The sequence below is a fragment of the Passer domesticus genome, chromosome 13 (genome assembly GCF_036417665.1).
Source record: "Passer domesticus isolate bPasDom1 chromosome 13, bPasDom1.hap1, whole genome shotgun sequence".
Lineage (NCBI taxonomy): Eukaryota > Metazoa > Chordata > Aves > Passeriformes > Passeridae > Passer > Passer domesticus.
The window spans coordinates 2,025,874-2,042,543 of NC_087486.1; the positions used below are offsets into that span (position 1 = coordinate 2,025,874).

Here is a 16,670-nt window from a genome sequence, read left to right on the forward strand (position 1 = left end):
GGGACTTTAAACCAGTGCAAACAGGGATCCTACAGCACTGTAACCAGGGATCCTAAACCAGGGTAAGCAGGGATCCTAAACCTCTGTAACCAGGGACTTAAAATCAGTGTAAGCAGGGATCCTAAACCAGTGTACCAGGGATCCTAAACCAGTGTAAGCAGGGATCCTAAACCAGTGTAATCAGGGACTTAAAACAATTGTAAACAGGGATACTAAACCACTATAACCGGGGATCCTAAACCACTGCAACCAGTGACATTAAACCAGTGTAACCAGGGATCCTAAACCACTGTAACCAGATATTCTAAACCACTGTAACCAAGGATCCTAAGCCACTGTACCAGTGATCTTAAACCAGTGTAACCAGGGATCCCAAACCACTGTAACCAGGGATCCTAAATGCCTGTAACAAGGGATTTTAAACCACTGTAACCAGGGATCCTAAACCACTGTAACCAGGGACCCTTAAGCCAGTGTAACTAGGGATCCTAAACCACTGTAACCAAGGATCCTAAACCACTGTAACCAGGGGCTTTAAACCAGTGCAAACAGGGATCCTAAACCACTGTAACCAGGGACTTAAAATCAGTGTCAGCAGGGATCCTAAACCACTATAACCAGGGATCCTAAACCACTCTAACCAGGGACCCCAAAGCACTGCAGAAGGACTGGTGTGGGGCCCTGAGTGCCCACAGGGGCACTGCAGGAGCAGGCAGGTGCAGATCTGAGCAAGGACACCACACCAGGAGCAAAGCAGAAGGTCCTAGGGAATGGCACTCCTGTCCCTGTGCACCCTTATCAGCAAAATAAAACAACTGAACTGCCAAGATGTGCTACATCTGCACAATTGCCTCCAAATTAAATGTACATCCACGTTCTATAAATAAAAGTAATTCTCCTATAAAGCATCAGTAATTCTTCAATTCTACTGGGATTTCTTTTTTAGCTGCCAATTTTAGAGTCTTCCCAAGAGATACTGGCTTGAACCTTCTATCTCAGCTATTAAATAAAGACAGGATATTTTTATTAAAAAAACCAAAGCACACCCTTGAGACTCAACAGTTCAGACTGGAGATAACAACCCCTGAGTCACGCAACGTGGTTTGAAAGAGACTCCAATAAATCATGGAATGGCTTGGCTTGGAAGGAGCCTTAAAGATCACTTTGTTCCAACCCCACTGTCATGGGCAGGGAAATCTCTGCAGCTACAAAATCTTCCTACACCTGCACTGGCCATTTTTTTCCCAAATTCAAGGTTGAATCTCAATGTTTTTCCTCTGTGACTTGGAGAGGGATGGAGGGTTTGTCTCCTCCTTTGAGAGGCACTTGGAGAGAGGCAGCTGAAAGGCAGCTCCTCCAGCAGCACGTGGATTTGGGGATGTTTGCAGAGCCCCAGAAATCAGAGCTGTCCACAGAGGGAGAACACTGAATTCATTACAGCCCCAGGCTGGTTTGGGCTCAGAGACCTCTCAGATGATGAGGATGCTCCAAAACTCAGGAGGACTAAAGCCTTTCTTCTGTGCTGCCAGGGAACTGAAATTTGGGGATGGCATTCAACTTTTCCCTTTAAAAAACCCCATCCCACCCCCTTCTGTCCTGAAGGAAAGGCCCCATCCTTGCAGTGCAGGTTGTCACTGGAGTTTTTATTGAAAGAAAAGAGGAAGCATCTTTTAGAGATCTGTGTGCAGTAAAAAGGAGGAGACATCTCACAATACTTGTGATACCTCTTGGTATTAAGGACACTATGGAGGGGGTTTATAGCTGGTTTGTAAGTAAAGCTGAGTTAGTAGAAGAAATAACAATTGATGAGTTTTGAGTGTATTAATAACAAGGAAGAAGATAAGGCCATTAGCATGGGAACAGATTAGAAAAGATATATGAACATTTTTGTAAGTTAGATTATGTGCATAAGTAAATGTGTATACGTGTCTCATTAAATTTCTGTAAAATTTTTGCTAATTATATTATATTATATTATATTATATTATATTATGGTAATTATATTATATTAATTATAGTCATTATATTATATTATATTATATTATATTATATTATATTATATTATATTATATTATATTATATTATATTATATTATATTATATTATATTATATTATATTATATTATATTATATTATATTATATGTTAAGTGCTTTGCACCAATGGATATAGTAAGTTATTGTGATGTTGTTAATGACTTAAGATCACACTTTGCTAAGAGTATATAAAGTAGAGAACACGCAGAATGAAATTTTTTTCTTCACAGATCCTGATCACTTGTGTGTATGTCATGTCCACCCCAACAGTGACAGTCACTTTGCAGGACATCCTCTCCCCTGCCTGGCAAGGGCTGAGCCTGCTGCCTCCCCTGCTCCTGGCCCATCCATCCCCCCTTTCCCTGGCACAAGTTCTGCATCGTGCTTGGCCACGTCCCCTCTCCACTCACCGTCCTCACCCAGCCTGGGAGAGGATGTTTATTCCTAAAATCAGATTTATTCCTTTATCAGCGGGGTTTGGCCTGCAGCATCTCTGCATTTCTGGGCCACACACAGTCCTGCTCAGCCTGGAGCTGCAGCTCTCTCCTGCCCTGCTCCTGGAAAGGTCTCAGGGTTGAACTCTGTCTGGAGAGGGCTCTGGGCTCCCAGCAAACTTCACATCAGGCTCCAAAACCTCTCCATCTCCGAGCTGTGTCAGTCCCAGAAGCCTCTCTCCAAACACCAAGGGTCAGACCACACAGTGCATTCAGAACTCTCCCATCACAGCAGCCTGGGGTGGTGGTGCTTCAGGCTCTGCAGCCTTTTAAAGTCCCAAAAATTACAGATACAGAGCCCTGAGCCCTTCACTGAAAGAAGCAAAACCCCTGATTTACAGGGGAAAACAGCAAATTGGTTTACTTTTCTTTTTTTCTTTTTTCTTTTCTTTTTTTTTTTTTTTTCTGTAAAGGTTCCAGATCTGTCCAAGGAAAGTATCCCTCAGGGCTTATCAGAGCAGCCACCACAAAGCAGAACAAAGGAAACACCAATCATTTCCAGCAAATCAGAAAAATGACAAGCTTTAACCTTCAGAGGAGAGCAGATTCCAGCAAAGGGTTTGGCTGCTCTGTCTTTGAGCTTCCTTTTCCCCAGTCCCAGTTTCCTAGCACGAGATTCCTCAAACAATAGAGATTGGCATCAAAAGAAGAAAGGGGGGGAAAGATGGAAAAGAGCCCTTCTTTTAGAAATGGGCTTAAAATTAAAGGACAGGACTTGTTCCTTGGAGGAATTGGTCCCTCCTGGTGCTGCTGGGGACTCAGGTCAAGCACTGAGGTGTCACAGAAAGATGCCCTTGGCTCCATCTCCTTCTCTTTCTATGGTAGGGGAGTTATGAGAGGCTGGAAGTGGCTGCTCCCAGCACCAGAGGAGGAGAACGAGGTGCTCAGAGCTCACAGAGCTGCTGCAGGGAAGGACAGCACAGCACAAAAGCCACCAGGAGGGTCTGGGAGGGCAAACTCAGCCCAGGCAGCACTTGCAGGGGCTCAGGGCAGAGCACAGCCTGCCCCAGGGGCTGGGACTGCTCTGGGAGCTGGGCACAGCCTCGCCCAGCTCCTCTGCAGCACGTGCTGCTTCTGCAGATATCCCTGGGAATTCTGCCCAAGCTGGGATGCGCTGGTTTAAAAACCAGAGTCACCTGAATCAAAAGAGGAAATAAAGCACCCAAACACACCTGGGACTGTCAGAAAACAGCAGGCATGGGTGTGGAACCCAGAGGTTCCTTGGGAGCTGCAGATGTTAAATACAGCTGGATAACTGCTCAGGTTGCTGCAAATCCAAACCCAAGGGCCTCTTTTCTTTCATGGAGGAAGCTTTTTAAACCCCCACAAGGACCAATGAAATCCTTCTTTTATTATCCACACACTCTTCCCTCACCTGGGAAGAACAGAGGTGTCTCAAACCTTCTTGGTGGGGAGCGAGGCAGCTCCAGAGAGCCAAGGGCATCTTTCTGTGACACGTCAGTGCTTGACCTGAGTCCCCAGCAGCACCAGGAGGGACCAATTCCTCCAAGGAACAAGTCCTGTCCTTTAATTTTAAGCCCATTTCTAAAAGGAGGGCTCTTTCCCATCTTTCCCCCCCTTTCTTCTTTTGATGCCAATCTCTATTGTTTGAGGAATCTCGTGCTAGGAAACTGGGACTGGGGAAAAGGAAAAGAATCATTTGGATAAACTGGGACTTTTGGAAAAGTCCCAGCTGTGCCTGACCCCCACCTTGTCCCCATCCCGTGGGGGACACAGCCACGTCTGTGTCTCTGTTCTCCCCTTGCCCCAAGCCAGACCCCGTTGTTTTATCCCTTTTAAACCCATTAAATTAATCACAGGAAAGGCTTGCTCTGGGGAGAACAGCAGAGCCAGGAGCTGTGAAAGGGCCAGAGCTGCTGCAGGAATGTGCCCCGACCTGAACAACCACAGGAGTGCAGGGGACTGTGCTCAGAGCTGGAGCAGCAGGGACAGCACAGCACTGATGGCAGCTCTCTGGGCTGCTCTGGCCAGGGCAGAGCTCCCGGAGCTCCCACGGGGCTGGGTGATCTCCCCTGCCCTGGGGGACCCTGCCTGAGCAGCAGGGCTGGAGGGATCTCCTCCCCAGCCCCATTCCGGGGTCACAGCCAAGTGGATCTCCTGCATTTCCCACAAATCCTCCTTCAAACCTTCCTTCAGCAGAGCCAGAGCGGGTTTGCTGGGGTGGAAACAGGTGGGAAAAGCTACAAGGAAGCCATCAGCAGGGCAGCTCAGCCACAAATGCTGCTGCTGAAGTGAAGTGGCACCAGGAGATGAAAATCTCCTCCCAGAGAGGTCCCGACAGCAGCCAGGAGAGCTGGAGAACAGGACTGCCCTGATGTTTCCTTGTAAAAAATCATTCCTTTTCTGTCCTGCAGTGAGCCTGGTAATTGAGATCCCCTAAAAACTCATTCCTGTTCCATCCTGCAGTGATCCAGGACATGGTAACAGATCCCCTAAAAAAATCATTCCTTTTCTGTCCTGCATTGAGCCAGGACATGGTAACCAAGATCCCCTAAAAAATCATTTCTTTTTCATCCTGTAGTGAGCCAGGCTGTGGTAACAGATCCCCCTAAAAAATCATCCTTTTATATCCTGCAGTGAAACAGCACATAGTAACTGGGATCCCCTAAAAAATCATTCCTGTTCCACCATGCAGTGAGCCAGGACATGGTAACAGATCCCCTAAAAAATCATTCCTTTTCTGTCCTGCATTGAGCCAGGACATGGTAACTGAGATCCCCTAAAAAATCTTCCTTTGCCCTCCTCCAGTGAGCCAGGCCGTGGAAATTGAGATCCCCTAAAAACTCATTCCTTTTCCCTCCTGCAGAGATCCAGGCTGTGGTAACCGGGATCCCCTGAGCAGGGTTTGGAGCTCTGTGTTTGAGCAGTGACTCAGTTATCCCCTCAGAGCATCCAAACACCCCCAGGAGAAATCCTCCCCTAATCCTCCCCTCTGCTCTGGCACCGACCCTTCCACCACACCTGGAGATGTTTTCAGCACCTTTTATTTTGCTTTGGAGAGGGAAATGTTACGGTATTACACCTGTGCTGGTGGAGCCAGGGTGGGAGGACAGTGAGGACAAGGCCCCACTCAGGGCTGTGCTCATCACTTTTGGGAGCATCCCCTTCTCCCACATCTCCAGAGGACTCAGGGACAGCTTGAATCTACACCGTGTCCTTGCAGGAATGGCTCTGGGTTGGTTTTCTTAGCTTTTACAGAGATGGGGTAACTAGTCAATAAATAAAAACATCCAAAATGTAAAATAAAAATAAATAAATAATAAATAAATAATAAATACTACCCCTAACCCAGGTGGCCAGTGACACAGCCTGCAGCTCCCCCAGCCCACCCTGGACCTGTCTCATTCCTCATCTTTACAAGGGCTGCTGGGGAGAAAGAATCCCTATTAAGGAAATGTTAATGGGGGGGGCGAACCAAAAAGAATCTTAAAATTATAAACAAAACCAAGAAAAAATACCACACACAGCTGTCATTTTATACAGACAAAATTCTGGGTTGTGAGAGCCTTTCCAATCCCACCCTTAGAATTTCCTAGTTCTCCTCTCCATTTTATTGATGTGCTGATGTGATTTATCCTGGCCTGAAGTTATTTTTCAAACATTTCCCTTTATTTTTTTCAAATATTTCATATATTTTTCATATATATATATATAAAAATATAAAATATATATTTCATCTATAGATGAAATATATAAAAATATAAATATATAAAATTGTTATATGTATAATATAAATAAATATTATAGATAAATTGTATATATAATATATATAAATATATATTATATGTAAAAATATATGTATAATATAAATATATAATAAATATATTAAAATATAAATTTTAAATATATATTATATATAAAATATATTTCATTTATTTTTCAAATAGTTCCTTTTTCCCAAATATTTTTCAAATATTTAATATATTTTTTCATATACATATTTCACATATAAAAATATATATTTCATACATATCTACGAAATCTATGAAATATATTTCATATAAAGTAAATATAATATATTTTAATATAATTTTTATATATAATATATTTATATAAATTAAAATATATTTCATATATTTTTCAAATATTTCCTTTTTAAGACGGTTTTGGCCATGGGACTGCAGTAAAACAGACCCTGTGAGCAGCCTGAGAAGCGAGGACAGGCCACTGGTGTCCCCAGTGGAGAGCAGACCCTTTTGGGCTCCTTTGGCTCCTTGGATGTGCCACGAGCGCTGCAGATGGGGCCACGTCCAAGAGGGCCAGGACAGCTGCCAGGTTTGTGATTCCCAGGATGAGGGTGGGCTCCAAGAACAGCCCCCTGCTCTCCTAAAGTGAAACCACGGCAGGGAGGAACAGCTCAGCAGGCAGGGTGTCTGTGTGTTTGCAAGAGCCCAGAGATGGGCTCGAGGCTCTGCTCCTGGCCCCAGGACAGGGCACAGCGGGTGACACCTGCTCCTGGCCCCAGGACAGGGCACAGCGGGTGACATCTGCCTGTTTGCTTTGTGCCTGCCATGACTGGAACCCTGGGGTTAATGGCTGAGGGTCCCTGCTGTCCCTCCCTCCTCACCTTGTCACCACCACCGAGAAGGAAAACCCAGCTGGCATCTAACCCAGGCAGCTGCTAATTAGGAACTGTGGTCTGCCAGGCTTTAATTACAAGGTGGGGCGCCCAGCTCCTCCCAGGATCAGGAGAAGTTGGAGAGAGTTAAAAGAGCTCACCTGGGACAGCTTTCCTGCAGGAACACGTGCCAAGGATGTCTGCACATCTCTGTGCCTGCCAAGCACAGTGCTGCCCTGCTCTCTGCACGTGTGGCACCTGGCTTAACTTTGTTCCAGTTTGTCCCTTTTGACAAATGATGCCAGGACTGGGGACAAAGGGGACGCTGCTCTCACCCCTGTGCCCCTGCTGCTCCTTCTCACCCTTGTGTGCTGCCAAAATGTGCCTGCACCCCTCCTTTTCTCATCTAAACCAATGAAATTGCCCTGGGAGTCCAGGGAACCAGAGAAAGAAACTGGTCCAGTTGCAGAAAGAAGCCCCTGCTGCAGCTCACAGTCAAGCCATGGCCAGGAACAGTGTGGGGTTTCCAGCCAAGAGTTTGTGACATAAATCTAAGCTTTAAATCGATCTGCAGGACAGCTCATGGAGGCTGAGGCTGGCTGGACTGGGACTCACTCGAGTGCTCTCTGTGCCCAGAAATCACCATCAGCCCTTGAAACAAAACCCCCTGAGCACAGCACCTGCCCTGCAGACCCTGGGCAGTTCAGGAAAGAGACCTTTTCAACCCAAAATGACAGAAAGGATGTACTTGGAAAAGGGAGCCCTGAACATATCCTGTGGTGGGCAGGATGTGGACATAACCCACAACCATCAGTCAGTTCTTAACCTGGGACATTCATGCAGCTTAGAACTGGTCCTTAGTACTAAACTGGAGTCTGTGCATCATGTTAGGGTTAAAACAAGGCCAGCAACCATGCCAGAACTTGATTTTATCACATTGAGAACTAAACAGATTTAATTATTCTATTCCTTACTCAATACTAAACTGAGCAGGATGGCTGCTCTCATTCTGAGCAGTAAATGTGGATGTAACCCTGTCCTACAAACAGGTTAACGTGGGCAGCAGAAGCTGGTGGTTCTAGAGAATCTAGGTTCCAGAGAAAATGAGGTATTTCCCAGAAAACAGCACTACCCTCACCTGCATGAGACAGATCTGTTTTCCCTGTGGTTCCTTACAAAAACACCCATGCTGCCTGCTGAGTTGTGTCCTGTGGAGAAGAGCCCACAAAAAATCCCTCACCACACAATCTTTGTTTGATGTTGCTTCTCCTGCTCACAGAAAGAGAATTTATGTGTGTGTGTGTGTGTGAAGGAGAATTTATGTGTCACTGCTGACAAACCCCAAAGTGCCTTCCCCAAACTAAAACCTAAACCAAGCAGCTTTGCTCTCACCCTGTCCCTCTGTTATTCAAGGCTCTGCATCAACCAACAAGCAAAACCTCTGGATGAAGTTTGTCCTTTGGGAGATCTGTCAGGACAGGGACCAGCAGCTCAGGAGGACACAGCTGTGAGACAGCAAGAGATCCCTCAACTCCAGCCTGAGGGTTTTCTGGAAGGCATGTGCCTGAGGGCAGGAGCTCCACCGAGGTTCACAGCCCTCCACATCATGGCCAAAGTGGTGGTGTGATACTGGAATAGTGAAACTATCTGGGTTTTCAACAGGAAATCTATTTCGGGACCTCGAAGGAGGACTCCTTAACTTTCCCTTTTGGAAAGAATTGTTGATGATCTCACTGCGTGGCTATCAGTGTCCTGGGCCAAATACTCCTTCTGCTCCTGGACTTCTGATCAGCTAACAAAGCAGATGCAGGGACTAATTAAAGAAGCAGAGCCTGTGTTTTCTGCTTCTTGCAGCTCTAAATTCAGTAGCTGGTACATGACACCTCGTGAGCTGATGCTTGTCTGTCTGTGATCTAAGATGAAAGAAACATTCACCAAATAATCCAGGGGGATGGGAGACTGAGCACTCACTGCCAGGGCTGTTCCAACAGATGGAGAAACAAAATCAATTGCAGGATCCCAGATTCACAGGCAGTCGTTCTCAGGAATGCTATGAGGAAAATAACCCCATCTCTACTGGCTGGAAGGATTTCATACCTGGGATGACATCACCTGCAATTCATAATCCTGGGTTTTGCAAGAGGACAAGCTGCACAGGCCTTTTGAAGCTTTATTTATGGCAGCATATTCAGTGCTATCCCATATTTCATGGAAGAGACTAAAATGAAGTTGCCTTGGCTGAACACAGGAAAAAGAGCAGAGGAGATTCCAGTGCCACAGGCCTGTCACTCACTTATGCTCTCGAGAAATTTTACAAGGCACACACAAGAGACATCATTAAAAATAAAGTGAACTAACCTGTAATTTAGAAAAGAACCTTCTCTGCCATGAGTTATTTATTAACCAGTTAAGAATCTGTCAAGCCCTTCTTAACTATTAACAAGCAGTTGTTGAGGTTGGGACACAATCCCAGGCCAAACTTCACAGCAATTAATTGACACGGGAGCCTGAAATTTATTGCTGTCCTTGTGCAAACATCGATGTGCAGCTGCACAAAACCACCTGTGCCCCAAACCTCCGGGAGGAGCTCAGAGCTTGGGGTCCTGCTGCCTGCAAACACTGCAGGGGCTGCTCCCAACACACAGAGGGATAAACAGGAATAAACAGATAAACACGCAAGCAGGATATTCCCAAACAGCCAGTGCTGAAAATGCGTTTGATTGAGGAAGATTATGGAATAATGGATTGGTTTGTGTTGGAAAGGACCTTAAATATCATTCAGTTGCACCCCCTGCCATGGGCAGGGACACCTTCCACTATCCCAGGGTGCTCCAAGTCCCATCCAGCCTGGCCTTGGCACTTCCAGGGATGGGGGAGCCACAGCCTCTCTGTGCCAGGGCCTCACCACCCTCACAGGGAACAATTTCTTCCTAATCCCTAATCTAAACCTAATCTCTTATCTGTTTGGATATAAAAAATATACCATTTAACTAGCAGGAAGCCAACAGAAATGCCAGGCATGGTAGAACAAGTGCTGGGGGAAATAATGACCAGGAAATCAAATCTCTCAGCCTTAAATGGTCACAAAAGCTTCTGCTTGGGGGAAAAAACCAAATAAATGGCAAAGGAGAGCAGTGACTCTCCCACACCAGGTGTGCAGCCACCTTTTCACAACACAGCTCTCAAATCAAAGCAGCAAATTTTCCATGATTGCTTCAGAGGCTGGGAAAAAAAGAATTGCCTGGAGCAGACATTGAGGGTGTCATGTCATGAGGAATTTTGAATAAAAATATATTCTGCACTAAAAACAAGCAGGTGAGTTTGCATCCCTGCAGGTGCTTCTGAACCTGGGGTCTCATTTCTTTTCATATCCTCCAGACCTCCCTCACATCAGGACATTGGAGTCTTTAGGACAAGCCCACTCCTGGGTACAGATTTGCTCAAATTTCCCTGAATGTCAAATTGAGATCCCATCACCAACAGCCAGAGCTCAGCTGACGAGGTCCAAACCCACCCACACCAGTGGTGCCTGCACGCACAGGGGCAGGAAGGGGGAACAGCTCCTCCCCTGCTAAAGCCTGTCAATATTCCAGGGAGATGTCCAGCTGTGGAATATCCCCGTGGGCAGCACCTGCAGACATGGAGGAATCTCAGAACCTGGCATTGTGGCCCAATTTAATCTCATGTACAGCAACTGCTGGTGTGAGAGGGAAGGAAAACTGTGAGAGGGAAGGAAAACTAAGTGCAATTTGTTTCTCTCCAGACATGTGTCTCTGTAAAGGAAAGGACTCAGTTCAATACAAAACTCCTTTGGGCAAGGACGTGGCATTTAGGTTTTGTCTGTGGGCACAAAGCACATGGCTGATGTACCATGAAAATAAAAATGTTCTCTTGACCATTATCCAAGAATGCAGAGGAATCAGCGATGCTGGAAAGCTCTGCCTTGACATTTCCTGCTCCCTGCCACTCTCCTGGGTATCCCTTTGGGCTGGCCCCAAATTCAATCTGAACAACATTCTCTGCCTCTTCAATAATATCTAAGGATTTGGGAGTTTCTGTCCTGGCTGGGGGGAATAAATGATCTTTGATGTCCTCTCCAAAGCCTGCACCAGGGCATGTCCACCCTCCTGCCTGGGAAAAATCTGCTTCACTTTGTCTCATCCCTAGAAACTTCCAGCAATGCTGCAGTTTGGTCACTGAGGATGTCTGTGGTAGAAAGCTGAATTTCCACCCAGATCCAGCTGTATCTGAGAGTAATGACAACAATCTGGAAGGAAACCTTGCTGCAAATGTTACTGGAAGGATCTCAAGCAAACCAGATCTTTCAACACAATAAAAAACAAGCCAACTCCCAGCTGCAGGTGGAGATCAGATATGGGGAAAAGAAAACATTGGGAGTAGAAAAAGCCTTTACATAATCTTTTTTTTTCTCTTTTTTTTTTTCTTTTTCTTTTTTTTTTTTTTAGTGTGGTTATCTTAGGTTTCACCTCCAAGTGGACATAATCAGTTCTGTCTTCTCTCAGGATCCTTCAGCTGAGAAATGCCCAGCCACACTCCTCTGGGGAAATGGGTTTTCCTCCCCACCATCTGGAACGTGCTCTTCTGACCTAGCAACAATTACTCTTTTCCCCATTGATTGCATCCCTTCCCACTTGAAAAATGGAAATATGGATGGACAGGCAAAAACCCTGGCAAATATTCCAAGGAATATTGAAAATAACCATCAATTAGCATGGCTTTTCTCCTTCACTGGAGTTTGTTTGCCTTGTGGCCACGAGTGATAAAAATGTTCAAGTCCTCCCTGTTACATAAAGTCTTTGGGAGATGAGGATGCCAATTGAACACAGATAGAAAGGCCAAAGTTTGCACTGCCAGAGCCTCACAGCTCCTGAGGACAGAGCCTAAAACCAGCTGGAGCCCACATCCTGCTCCCATTCCCAGGATTAACCCCGAGGGCTGCTCTGCTCCTTGGAATTACCTTTTGTTTTGGTAACAGGATGAAAAATTAAATTGGGAGCAAAGTCAGTGAATTTCCACTCTTTCCCTGGATGCTGCTGGAGGTTAATCCATGCATGTGGGATTCAAGAACACCACGTCAATCCCAAATGCTCTCTGCAGGGTGGGATGGGGAGGGAAGGTCAGATTTGCAGAGCTGGCTGGGCCTGGGATGCAGCTTCCCACTTGGATGTCTGGGCAGCAGAGCAGCCTTCCTTGCTCTGATAGCACAGTGATTAAACACTGAGGCTAAGAAAGCTCCCAGCTGCTGTGACAGAGAAGCAAGAATCTGGAAAAGCCAGAAATGTTCCCCCCACACCCTGGCCCAGAAGGACTTTGTGCTCATTAAGGCAGAACTTGCTGACAATTTCCAAAAGCACAGGGTGACCTGGGGGGCAGCAGGCAGAGATAGGAATCACCTTGGGGCCTGAGTCACATCTGACTGTGCTCATGAGCCACAGGGTTTTACAGGGCACTGGGAGCTGTTCTGGATGGCCTCAGGCCATTCCCAATGTCTCCACTAGAGCAAATCTTTCTTCATGGGATGCTCCTGATATCCCTGAGTCACCCCTGCACAGGATGGCTGAGTGGCTGTGCAGCCCCATGAACTGCTGACCCCACCTTCCATTTCCAGTGTCACTTCAATTACAGGAATTATTCACAAGAATTCCTGCTTCAGGTCACAGATCTGTGCAAAGCATTTGGCAAGATTTGCTTGAGGCTCTGCAATTACATCAGCCACTCACAACATCACCATTCCTCAAGGAGCTGGAGCAGTGATGTCCAGCTTCCAGCCCTACAAACACCTGTACATTCATAGAATCAGAACAGTTTAGCTTGGAAGTGACCTTAAAGCTCACCTCATCCCACCCCCAGCCAGGCAAAGCTGACACAACTTCAGACCCTCTGTTCAGAGTCTAAAAATCCAGACCTTCATCCAGAGAGCAGCTTGCAGACTATTCTCTGTGTTATTTTTACTTGCTTTCTAATAAGAGAGACCTTCATCCAGCAGGAGAACACCCTTTTCTACACGTATTTATCCCTAATCCCCTGCCAGGCCTGCAGAAAGCGTTGCTGTGGAGACTGGAGGATGGTCAGCAGCTCCAGCGTGGCACCAAGCAAAGGACTGAGGTTCTGCTGGCCCCATTCTCACTGCAGGGACAAAGCTCTGCCTGTGGGGCAGGATTTGGGCTGGGAGGTGGAATTTGGGGCACACCAGGTGCTCTCAGGTGGCCCCAGCAGAGCCCAGAGCAGGGCTGGCACTGGGGGATCTCCAAGGCTCCTTCCAACCCAAACCATTCCATGATTCTGTGATCTCAGCACCCCGTGAAGGTAAAGCCAGGACTCACACTGAAGGTGAAGGCAAAGCCAGGACTCACACTGGTGTCCCTGTGCTTTGAGGGACAGCAGGAGCCAAGACTTCTCCTCCACTCCAATGCTTTGAATTACCAGAGTTTTTCTCAGGGGAAGAAGAAAGCTTGATTAAATTCCCTGTTAGGAAAGGGACCAAGGGAAACCTGGGGCCTGAAACCCTCTCAGTCCTTTGTGGGAAGGTGCATGTCTTCACCCCTGTGATGGTGCTCAGATCTGGGAAAGGAAAGGGAAGGAAAAAAAGATCTTTTAAAGACTGATTTCAAATCAAGACCCATGATCTTGTTACCAAGGTATTTAGGATGTTAAAAAAGACAGACTTCTGTGGGTGGAAATGAGCAAAAAGATCAACTGAGCCTCCAGTTCCATGTAGCTGCCTTCAGCAGAATATAGCATGAGAGGGGGGAAAATTCCCCATGAAAGAAATCCAGAAGATGAAAGGAAGCTGCCTGGGAAGGGGAATGATCATCAGAACATCATCTGCTCCTTAACAGCAGGCTGAAGGATGTAAAACTTCTTTTTAGGAATTGCCATAGACTAGGAAGTATCTCCAATGACCTAAAAAGAGATGTAAGGATGTATGCATATAAAATATATATATATATATATATATACACCCAGAGATAAATCCAGAGAGGGAGCCTATATGTAAGGACAGATCCCCACAGCCCTGCAGGCTTGGAGCCAACTCCCTTCCTGCTGTGCTCAGTCATTGAAGCTCCCCAGCTCTCAGGACTCCAGGATTGCTAAAACTGGGCAGCTCCAGAGCTCCATTTCAGCTCCAGCCCCTTTCCTGAAGCAGCAGAATGCAAGTGGGGCCCAGCTGAGGAGCCGCCTCTGCTCTTGGCACAGGGCAGCAGCTCCTGGGAGCCACGGGGCTCCTCTTGGATCTTCCCTCAGAGGGGATGCAGGCTGCAAAACGGGAGCTGCTGCTCGGGTGAAACTCAGAATTGAAAGCAGAGGCAGATGTTTTCTGCTCTGTGTCACAGGAGGAACCTGTGAGCACCTGCAAAGTGCCTCAGGTGGGTTTGGGGGTCCCCAGCTCAGAGAAGTTTCAAGATTGGGGTGGCACAAGCAGCAGGCTGCACCTTGACCTGCAAGAGGCCAAAAAACCAATAGATCAAAACACAGACTCGATTTCAATGCTGGGCCATTGCAAATCCCAGCCCCTTAAAGCACAAACTGTCGTGATTTGAGACAAAATTGTGATATGCACAAGCCCAGTGGAAAATTATTGAGTTTTTCCATGGTTATTAAAGGCACTGGGTCCAGCCAAGGGTTACTGGTGACATTGAGGTGCTCACCACGAGATTCAGTTTGACAGGAAAAGAGGAAATGACCTCAGGGCAGGCTCAGGGTGGGCACAGCAGGAATTTCCCCATGGAAAGGGTGCTCAGCACTGGAGCTGCCCAGGGAGGGTTGGATCCCCATCCCTGGAGGTGTCACCTGGAGGTGGCACTGGGGCTCTGGGCTGGGGACAGGGTGGGGATGGGCACAGCTGGGATTGATGGCCTGGGAGGGCTTTTCCAGCCTGAATTATTCTGGGATTCTGTGAAGGGTGCTGTGATTTCTCTCTGATCAGATACCACAGAGCTGAGGGGATCCCTCCAAGCCAGCAGAGCAGCACCTCCACCCCTCAGCAAAACACCTCTTCCTCAGCAAAGCCAGGCAGGTGCATCCTCCACATCCCTGTCTGGAGCACAGCAGAGTCTTTGGCAGGGCACAGCCCCACCACTGCTCCACAGAGAGCACAAAGCCAGGATTTCCAGCTCCCAGGGACACCCTGTCCTCACCCTCAGGGAGACACTGCAAGACAGAGTGGGCACGAGTGAAGACACAGCAAGGAGAGAACGTTCTCTTTGCTTTACAACCTGCAAATTCTGCAGTCCCCAGCTCTGACAGGAAGCAGAGTCTATTTTTCCCTTCATTCCCAACCTGACACTCACACTGACATATTTTCCCCCTATATTTAGTGGCCACATCACCTGGCACTCACTGCCGTGCTGTCACGAGCAGCTCTGTTACATGGCAGAACATTGGGAACGTGGAGTTTTCCTCTGTTTGGGTTATTTATTTTTTTTTTCCTTCCTCTTCCCTTCTCCCCAAAACACTCACACAAAATTTCTTGCAGCATAATCCTTCCTCCCTCCTGGGCAATGCCATCAGCTGTCATCCTGCATCATGTGCTTCTGCCTTCTCTGGATCACCCACACCACTTTCCCCAGGTCTGTCACAGTTATTAAAACCTCATAACAAGCTGCTTTGCATTTAATCCCATCTGTCATCAGATCCTGTTTAAACACCAAGAATTACCACTTTAATGTGACTACTTCCTAAGATATGACAGCTTTCTTCCACGGATCTCAAAGAGTTCTGCAGGAGAAGCTGAGCATTCCTGAGCTATTTTTTTTTTTCTGGATGATAACTGAGACAAGAGGAAATAGGGCAGCCCAAGCAAAATGAACAGCCCAATGCCAGGAGACACAAAAACCCAGCTGGGATATCCCAGCCTGGACTTGTGACTGTCACAGCAAACTGTGAGCACCTCTCTGTGAGGAGAAATCCCCTTTCCCCAGCACAGGAGGGACATGGAGCTGTTGGATTCCACCAAGATGGTTACAGGGAGGGAACACTTCTGTGAGGAAAAGCTAAAAGAATTTCCAATGTTCAGCCTGGAGAAGAGAAGCTTAGGGGGGAGTTAACTGTGATCTACAAGGGATGGGAACTGAAGGAAGCTCCAAAAAAGACAGAGAGAGACTTTTTACAGAGCCTGGAGTGACAGGACAAGGGGGATGGCTTCACACTGACAGGGAGTAGGTACAGATGGGGTATTAGGAAGAAATTCATTACTGTGAGGGAGGTGAGCTCCTGGCACAGAATGCCCAAAGTTGTTCCCATCCCTGGCAGTGTCCAAGGCCAGGCTGAACAGGGCTCTGAACAACTTGGTCTAGAGGAAAGTGTCCCTGGCTGTGGCAGTGAGCTGGAATGAGATTTTTTTAAGGTTCCTCCCAACCCAACCCATTCTGACTCTCTTCATGCCCACACAGAAGGGGTGTTGCCCCACACGAGCATTCCCACCCTGCCAGAGAACCTCTCCCAAACCTGCACCACAAACTGCAGGATCTAAGCCCCCTCAGGACCCCCATCTCTGGGGCAGAGCATGAGGCAGGTTGCTGATTAAGCCACCAACACGTTAT

At 47.1% G+C, this 16,670-nt stretch overlaps 2 long non-coding RNA genes across 2 annotated transcripts; both read left to right on the forward strand.

Annotated features, from left to right (window-relative positions):
• On the forward strand, nucleotides 1-9,403 carry LOC135280220 (uncharacterized). Its single transcript, XR_010347246.1, has 3 exons — nucleotides 1-62; nucleotides 6,650-6,824; nucleotides 8,521-9,403. It is a non-coding gene; the product is annotated as an uncharacterized LOC135280220 (long non-coding RNA).
• Nucleotides 9,404-13,452: 4,049 nt separating this feature from the next.
• Nucleotides 13,453-15,428, forward strand: LOC135280248 (uncharacterized). The gene is made up of 3 exons (XR_010347267.1): nucleotides 13,453-13,766; nucleotides 14,463-14,495; nucleotides 15,056-15,428. It is a non-coding gene; the product is annotated as an uncharacterized LOC135280248 (long non-coding RNA).
• Nucleotides 15,429-16,670: the final 1,242 nt, after the last annotated feature.